This window comes from Aegilops tauschii, chromosome 3 (assembly GCF_002575655.3).
Source record: "Aegilops tauschii subsp. strangulata cultivar AL8/78 chromosome 3, Aet v6.0, whole genome shotgun sequence".
Classification (NCBI taxonomy): domain Eukaryota; kingdom Viridiplantae; phylum Streptophyta; class Magnoliopsida; order Poales; family Poaceae; genus Aegilops; species Aegilops tauschii.
This window is the reverse complement of record NC_053037.3, coordinates 562,284,726-562,294,279: the sequence shown is the minus strand read 5'-3', so window position 1 is coordinate 562,294,279 and position 9,554 is coordinate 562,284,726. Positions and strand designations below refer to the sequence as shown.

The 9,554-nt window shown below is 46.6% G+C and overlaps 1 long non-coding RNA gene across 1 annotated transcript; it reads right to left on the bottom strand.

Annotated features, from left to right (window-relative positions):
• Positions 1–6,791: 6,791 nt before the first annotated feature.
• On the bottom strand, positions 6,792–7,423 carry LOC120976217 (uncharacterized). Its single transcript, XR_012181056.1, has 2 exons — positions 7,312–7,423; positions 6,792–7,208 (listed from the first exon to the last, which is right to left on the bottom strand). It is a non-coding gene; the product is annotated as an uncharacterized lncRNA (long non-coding RNA).
• Positions 7,424–9,554: the final 2,131 nt, after the last annotated feature.

The window sequence follows — 9,554 nt, the reverse complement described above, 5'->3', positions numbered from 1 at the left end:
CGAACGTTGGGTGTGGCGGGGTGACCAAAGCGAGAGTGCCACTGGGAAGGCGACACACGAACACCGCTGAAGACGCACGGGGAGGATGGATCCTCCAAACGGTACAAGCCTTGGCTCAAGCGGCCACTAAGCAGAACGTCCCGGGTTGCTCGATCCTTAACAAAAATATTAAAAGGGTGAAATTCACATAAGACATGATTATCAAGGGTGAGCTTAGGGACAGATAAAAGATTACGTGTTACCGAGGGTACCCGTAAAACATTACGAAGATGGAGCTGCCTAGAGGGATGACTAGTTAAAAGAGATGCTTGGCCAAAATGAGAGATGGGCATACCTACACCATTGGACTTTGTTGAGCTCGTTCGTCATGTGATCTGTAGCGCCGGTGTCCATGTACCAGGCTGGATCAACGGGGTAGGATGGTGTGTAACCCTGCTCGACGCGCGGGTCCTTGCCCTTGGCGGCGATGTGGGCAGACGGGGAGGCAGCGATGTGGGCAGCCGGGACGGCGGCGGGAGGACCAAAGTCTGTCATGGCAAACTGGCGCTCGTTGCCCTTGCCGTCGTTGCCGATGCCAAGGAAGCTCCTCTGAAAGCGGCGGTGACACTTGGAGGCGACATGGCGTTCACGACCACATAGCTGGCACACCACCCTAGTGTTAGGGCCCCCACCCAGGGTCGATGTAGGGGGCGGGGCTGTCTTGCCAGGTGACGGGGCAGGTGAGCGCTGGCCACGAGAGGCCCAGAAGGCCGCCGGCTGGGCGGTGATGGTGGCGGAGGAGCGACGAGCCTCGACGCGTTGCTCGGTGAAGAGGAGGCGTGAGTAGAGCTCGTGAGGAGGCATCGCTGGCTTGGCATTGTGGACGGCCTCGGCGAGATTGTCGTAGTCGGCGTCGATGCCTTTGATGACGAAGCCGGCGAACTCCTCGTCGCTAAGTGGCCGACCAATAGAGGTGAGCGTGTCCGCCAGCACCTTCATCTTGTTGAAGTAGGTCGTAGCGGAGGAGTCCAGCTTCTTGATGTCGGCGAGTTCGCTGCGAAGGGCATCGAGCGGGAGGTAGAGACCTGGGCAAAGGCGTGCTCCAGGGTCGTCCAGGCGTCCATGGAGGTGGCGGCGAAGAGACAAAGGCCAGCGACCCCGTCGCCGAGGGAACCCTGGATGGCAGAGAGGATCGCCTGGTCCTGCTGCACCCACATACGGTGTTCCGGGTTGATGGCCGGGCCGTGGACGGTAGGGATGACCTGCGGAGGACACGGTAGCGAACCATCAACAAACCCGAGGAGAGACCGGCTGCGTAGCAGCGGTACGACCTTGGCGCGCCAGAACAAGTAGTTGTCCGGCGTGAGTCGGATGGCGATCAAGTTGTCGAAGTGGAACGGCCCGGTGGGCTTGATTGCGCCAGCAACAGGGACGATTGGCGGCGGAGCCGCGACAGGATCCACGACCGCGACCAATGCCGCGGGTGGCGGCACCGGGACGATCGGGATCACGGCCGCGGGTGGTGCCATGAGCGAGGCCGCGGGTGGCTCCGCGGGCAGCATCTCCCCCGAGGTCGCTGGGATGACGACGAGTGTCGAGGAGGATCCAGAGGGGGCCATCGCGGGCGGCGGCGGCGCGACTGGTGCTGAGGCCGTCGCGAGCGGTGACGGTGGGATCGGCGCTGAAAACAGGGAGCCGACGGCGGTGGTGTCGAAGAACTGAGGCACTGATGGAGCTAGGGGGCGAGGTGGGAGGTTGAGGAGGGCGGCAAGCGTCACGGGGATAGACCCGGAGCTGGCGGCGCTCGTAGCGGAAGCGGTCATGGCGCCAGCGGCGGCAGCCCTAGGGTTTAGGGTTTTGGTGCGGCGGCGGCGGCGGGTGGGCTGGAGGTGGAGGACCTAGGTTAGACTCGATACCATGTAAAACGTAGGTTTTGGGGGAACTTGCTCAACCTTCAAAGGGGTGGCCTATCATATATATATATATATATATATATATATATATATATATATATATATAATGATGACATACAAGTCCAATATCAATAAGGTATGGTTTACATAATTGGGCTACAATACGAAGTCTAACAAAGGCCGTTAGGACAAAAAAATCCCCAGACTTCACTGTCGAGCCCATGGATTCGCCTCCCCTTTGCCTGCCACTCCGGTGGTCAGTGGCGGGGAGGAGAATCTGGGTGCCTCCACACCGGTTGGTAGTTTAGGTTACGGTTTTTAGTCCTTGGAGGTGCAGCGCTTGGGCAGATGCCGGTGCTACTTCTTTGAGTTGGTCTTTCGTGCTTCGATCCTTCTCAAGTTCGTCCGTCTAGATGTAGTCGATGCATCCCCGGTGTAGATTCCTGCCATCTCCTTAGGGCAGTGAGATTAGGATTTCTCGTCATGTGACGAGATTTGGTGTGAGGTACTTCGGATCTATGCAACGGTTGAACGGCAATGACTACGGCTCCAGGGCGCTGGTCATTAGTGGCACGTGCACGAAGACTTCTCGGCTGTCATTGCAAGTTCAAGCCGGCTCCGATAGAGGAGCGGCAATAGCGGGGTCGGTACCTCCTTCTAGCGGTAGTAATGGTTGTTCAGTAGCCTTCAAATCTCAATGTAATTTCTCTTATGTTTTAGATCTTTTGTACTTTCGATGAACTTTGATAATGTAATTTCTCTTATGTTTTAGATCTTTTGTACTTTTGATGAACTTTGATAATAAGTTTTAAATCATTTTCGTAAAAAAAGGCAGCGGTGGGCAGCACTGTAACGACATCTTGCCAGGCGCCATCACGGCAACCCCAGGCAAGCACCCTGAACCAAAACTACTAAATACAGGAGAGGCCCCGGCTCCCCATCCACCGCTACTCCGGCCTCCAGAGAAGGGGACGACGGGAGCCGGGAGAACAACGACCACCCGCCTGGATCATTTCACTTCTGAAGGCACCGTGCTGTTCCTGTGGATCGATCATTGCTTGGTGTATTTCGAGTTGCACAAGATCCTCTTGTTCGGTCATTGTGAACGGTAGTACTACCCTATTTCTTTGCCCGTCTGTTGGAGCTCCCTTTGGGCAGATGGAGCTTAGTTCCCTGACAGATTCTAACCGTGTCGAGCTGGAAATGCCACCTGCATCTTTTATTTTGGGGAAATGCTAGCTACATCAATAGATCGCGAGTTGGATGCGTCATTGAGTCAGGCTTTCACTTAGTATGCATAATTAACCTACCACTACCACTTGTTGACAACCAACACTTGGCATTGAGACACTCGAGTTTTGTTGATGATTCACTTCAGATTATTATTATCCCTCAAACAAAAACTTCAGATTATTATTATTATTATTATTATTATTATTATTATTATTATTATTATTATTATTATTATTATTATTATCAATTATGCATGTGTACAAATCAAGCGTTGATTAATTCCTCTCTTATTAAAATCATTTTCTCATACCATTGGACTGGACCATTTGCTCACTCAGTAAGTTGGCCGGCAACCGGCGGTAGCTTCTTCTTGTGTTCCCTAAAGGGCGGCTCCAGAACATCAGATTTGTACCGGCGGTGGCTCAGGCACGTCAGGTTCCGGCGGTGGTGAGGCTTTAGTGTTGCATTTGAATGTACAAATGCACCTTTTTTCTGGACGTGGCTCGCGGGCGCACGGGCGCCCGATCGCAGCCCCGAGCGCTCTCCCAGAAAAGGAAGGAGCCACCCGCGCGCGAAAACAATCACACTCTGCTGTTCCCCCGCGTGATTAGGAAGATGCTCTGCCACGTCAGTTCGCATGCATTAATTTGAGTTTCAAAAAATTTAAAAAGTCATAACTTTTGATTCGAGTATCGAAATTCAGATCCGTTTTCACCATTGGGTTTCTTGCGACGAGTTCTTCAAAACTAGATCCCATATGGATAGGTTTTGATGAACTTTTTTTTTGAGCAACTCTGTGTGGTATATAGGCAACTTTAGTGTTATCAGTAAGCAACTCTTCTTGTTTGTCTAATATGACTTCCTATCATCTTGGTTTGTGTAAAAACCAAGCAACTGACCTAACAAACCAAGCATCTGTCCTAGTAAACCAAGCAACTGTCCTAGTAAACCAAGCAACTATCATAACAAAACCAATCGATTGTCCTAATAAATCAAGCAACTGTCCTAACAAAACTAAGCAACTATCCTAACAAAACCAAGCAACTGTCCTGGCAAATCCATGCAACTACATTATCAAAACATACAATGCATAATGTCTAATTCAAACCAAGCAACTGACCTAACAAACCAAGCAACCATCTTAACAAAAAACAAACAATTTCAATAACAAAACCAAGCAACTGTCCTGGCAAATCCATGCAACTATCCTATCAAAACATGTTGTCATCACCAAAGTTGGCTACCGAAGATGCTTAGTTGCCCATATACGGTCAAAAATATTATTTGCCGTGATTTCTAAGTGGTATATGACATACTTGCTTGATAAATTCATTAGTACATATAATTTAATAAAAGTTGCTTATGTTTAAAACTAGAGTTGCCTCGTTTAGGATCAAAGTTGCTTCTTTTTTAAAAATTATCAAAACGTGCTCATATGGGATCTAGTTTTGAAGATCTCGTCGCGAGAAACCTAACGGTGAAAACGGATCTTTATTTCGACGCTCGGTTGAAAAGTTATTACTTTTTTTTAAAATGAAACGGAATAGAGTGTGTCAGCACATGCATGCGCGTTAGTATCTCTTTCGTAATTATGGGACGCGGTCCCCTTAGCTCATATGTGATCTAGTTTTGAAGAGCTCATCACGAGAAACCCAACGGTGAAAACGGATCTTGATTCGGATGCTCGAATCAAAAGTTATAGCTTTTTAAATTTTTTAAAACCCGAAAATTAATGCGCGTGGGCTCTTGACTGAGGCAGCGTGAGGTTGCAGGCTCATATACTTTCCTTTTTTGACATAGTAGGATGACGTGGCACATAGGTTTTCTAATATAGAGGGTATGCTCGGGCACTCCATCTAGCGCCCGCGCGCTGCCTATTCACGTCCTTTATTTTGATACGGAGGGAGTATATATAATGCAGTCAATGGTAATTTTGGGTGTGTGGCGATCAGAGTTGGATGTCTTCCTTGGCCACGTCCGACGGTGGCCTAGAGCATGTCCTCGGCCGTGTAGATTCGGCCAAGACTTTGATCTGGTACGCGGCTACTACAAAGTAAAACCATCACGTGATGGTGTTTCTTGTTTATGGGATGATGATCAGCCGCGTCATTCTTCTCCGGTGTTTACTTCAGCGATGGTGGAGCATGGCATCAGATGGCCACAATGGCAAACACAAATGTCACGGTGGATGTTTAGTTGGAGGAGCCGTCCAGCTTTCACTCATCTTGATATGTTTTCCTACATCTTAATATAGGCACGCTCGCCACGGTGTATTTTTCTAAAGTATCAAGTTAAATTTTAAAATAAGTTAAACGAATGATTCCAATTACATTCGTGGTATTGCAACTCACATGCCAACTATGTTCATTTGAACTATGTAGAGAGTCAAAATTAAGCAAACTAGTCTTAGCTAATTTTGGCTCTTTTTTTGACCGAGCTATAAAAGGTATTCATAATTACCTTATTTCTTTTCAAGTGAGGGTCGAGTCGAGCTCATTTGGCTCACGCACATTGAAGACAAATATCGAATATCTACTGTGTTTTCGAGTTTTGTTAGAGTTTGTGTCTTACTCACGAAGGCGAGACGGTGGCGGTTCCTTGAAGGTGGAATAAGATTCTCCCCGCCCAGCCCCCGTTTCGGTGGTGCATCTAGTATCGCTGGTGGGCGTGTAGAAGTGTGTCTCCAGCGGATCTGCCTTTGATGGATTTGCTCGGATTTGTTCATCGTTCGTCTACGTTTGTGTGTCTTCAGTTTGGATCTTTCTTATCTACGCTACTCTTCATAGGCGGCGCTTTCTGTTCTGGTGCGCTGGTCCTATGAGGCCTTAGCAGCATGACTTTTCGGCTGTCTACTACAAGTTTTGCCCATCTCTGGTGGGGGAGGGGCGATGACGGCGGCGCGTTTGCGGCTTGCTTCAGTGCTTGTAATCGTCGCTAGGTGGCCTATGTATCTGGATCTAATTTTATTATTTTTTGCTCTCATGGTTGGAGATGAATATATCGGATGTTTTCCCACAAAAAAAGGTGTATGTGTATGTAGTCATTCGCACACAGTCATTAATGCGAAAATAATTTCAAGAGCAAGCACCCAATCAATTTGGAAACCAAGTCACTACTGCAATTATTTATCTTGACAAATAATTACTTGTGAAATTTAATAGGTCCATTTAATTAGGGATTTTTGCGCCAAATCAATTTAAAAAATGAGTCATTAATGAAACTAATTAATTAGGTAGGCAATTAATTAAGCATGCAGATAATTTGGACTAGTAGGCATTTTTCCAATTAGACAAACAATTAATTAATTTGGTAGGCAGTTGATCGTGCGGAATAAATTCAAAATCACTCGTGGCTGAGGATAGTCAGCAAACTCTCGGTGACGTTGGTACTGCCGGTAAGCTCTCAGCGACATGGCTGACCAACGCTTGCCAACATGGACAACAACCACCAATTGCTTGCGGCATGTGCGACCAAGCGTTAGCAAAGATGGATGACGATCATGCTATGCAGGATGTCCACACGCTGAGGGTTGCCGAAATGTTCGTGGGGAGGTCGATGGTCAAGCGCTCGAGGATGACCAAGCGCTGACAGTCGAGGGCTTGATACGATATGGACATGAGCGTGCGTATGAAAAATAAAACCGACCACAAGTCCCTTAGGCAAGTCTCAAATTAAAGAGGTTTTTCTTATTATTGCTTCGGCACTTTAAATTATTTTCATGCGATCAATGATGCATACAGTTCCTTACAAATTGAATATTTCCACGGAGACGCAAATATTATCCTTTCAGTGAGTGTTTCATGGCTCCATAAACTTTTCTCGCCTACATGACTCTTGGTGGTGGTGGTGGCCGTTCAGACGACGGCGGCTCCGGCACTTCCGATGGCGGTGGAGGACTATGATGGCCGCATTTTATGGTACATTCACAATGAAGTCTTTTAACAATCCCTTTACGTGAGCAGTAGCCGCCGGTGAAGTGCTCGTGGTGGCACACCTCCACGCATTTCCTGTTGTTGCATGAGCCACGATAAAGATGGCTTGGGGAGTGGCATATCCGGGGACGGGGATGAACCGCCTCCGCACCTGCACCACAGAATTATAATTTTGTTTTCAGCACAAGAATGGATGGATCTTTTCAAGTAGCAACAGGATGGGCGTGTGGTGTGGCGTTGGTATCTGCACTTACCGTGGGACATGATGAGCAAGCCCAGGGCGAAGGCGGCAAACAACTGTGCCCTGTTGAACCCCATGGCCAACACGAACACGATTAGGCTTCGCTTTGCTTTGCTTGTGATGGGATGGGATCGATGTGAACTCATCCGCTTGCTATTTATAGAGGTTCCTTCGAGCTTGCGTTGAATGTCTGAGATGGATATCGATCTGGGTATCCAAATGTTGGATATACAGGCATTAGTACTACTATATAGTGTATAATTGCAAGTGCATCCAGTAGTGTATTGGTACATACATACTGTAAATGTGTGATATCCAAATGTTGGATACGGGTATTTTTGACTGCAAGTAGCAGGTGTTGTACTTTTTCATTGACTACATACATGATCACAGAAGGGGTAAGGTGGGCAGCCGATCCCAGAAGTTGATCACATGGGGCAGCAAGATGATATGGGGCCAATTCCAAGAAAACAGCCTATCAGCTAGCAGTAAGAGTCTGTTTTGTAAAAAGCAGTCAAATATGGAAATTGATCTTTCCCTCAGGTTAGATTTCCCACACCGTTTCAAGGTGGGGTTGGGCGATTCTACCAAAGAGCTGGGCATCATAAGCTGACTAGGCAGAGTACACTTCACAGTCAGAGGTAGACCATTAATCGAGTCTTTAACAAAGAAATGAGCCGTCTCTAAACTGATGCAGAGGCCGGGAACTTTCCTCCTTTTTAAAAAAAATGAGCCGTCTCTAAACAAAGTCTGATAAAGTGATAAAGTTCATCTTCGGAGGAGTTCCTATCAAAGAGTGGTTCCTACGGAGGCCCCTCGTCCTACATCCACCAGAGATAGTTGTCGACAGAACTCGTGAACTGTATATACTGGAGTATAGATAGTCCAAAACGTGGAGAGAATGCAAGTCGGGCCATACAATGATAATTCCAGCGATACTCAGCAAAATAGAATACCCCTCTACTAAAAAATGAAAGAAATTGGTACTCCCTTAGTACATACTCCGTCCCGAATTACTTGTCACAAAAATGGATAGAAACGAATGTATCTAAAACTAAAAATGCGTCTAGATACATCCATTTCTGCGACAAGTAATTTAGGACGGAGGGAGTATTAATTGAAGCTCTTCTGAATTTGGATCAGCTAGCAGCATCAATTAATTTGGATCACAGGTAGTACAATATCTTATGATAAAAATCTGAATAGGATACACATAGAGAAATAATGATTTTCAGGAAGCATTTTCTTCAACTTTTTAGGAAAAAAATAGAAATGAAAGTTATCAAAAAAATATTCAAAGTTGGCATGGTGTCCATATATTGATACATGAGCTTGTCATAAAAATCTTACATGATTCAAAACTAAGTTGCTTAGAAATGACCACTTTTGACCTACATATGACAGCATTTTATAAAACTAGCCAAAAATATCGACTTTATCAAAAAAATCTGAACAATTCTACATACGCGTATTGGACAAACTGGGAAAGTGACAACTTAGTTGGCCCAATAGGTTTGAACTTTGGGCAAATTTCGTTGATCGAAATCACATGACTAATATCTTCTTATCTTCTTACACACTAAGTCAAATACGTACATCAGGCTTTTAATTACAAATCATAGAACTACACAAACATAATACTGTAGAAACAGATTAACAAAATTTCCAAACTACAGACCTACATGACCCGGGTGTGCCTCTTCTTCCCCTCCCGATCCTCCATTTGAAGCAGACACTTTTTGAAGTTGACGATGCACATCTAGATGTCATACGCCGCATACACATCCTTGGCAGTATACTACACCTGGTTATCGTAAAATGGCATGTTCGGCCAATGTCGGTTCTCCTTGTTCGAGTATAATGTCCAGCCCTCTTCCATAGATCGGTCTTTTGGTTGCATTGGCTAGAGCATGCACTTCTACATGGTATCAGAGCCAACAGGTTTTGAGTTCAAGACCCGGCTGGCGCAATTAAATTGCAGCCTACTTTTGATCCATATTTAGGCATGAGGGAGCCATGCATGAGGATAGTGTTGACGTATAAATGCATTGCCTAGCCTCTTCCATCAGATCGATCTGATGGGTGAACTGGTTAGGTGCATAAGCTTGCAACCAAGTGGTTAGGTGCCCCCGCTTCCGCTACCCACTAGGTTAATTACTTGTAATTGAGATAGGGACATATAATATGCAGATGAGTTGGAGGTAGACAAAGGCCACCAGTGCACAGTTAAATTTCCATCGAATTAGCCACGGATAC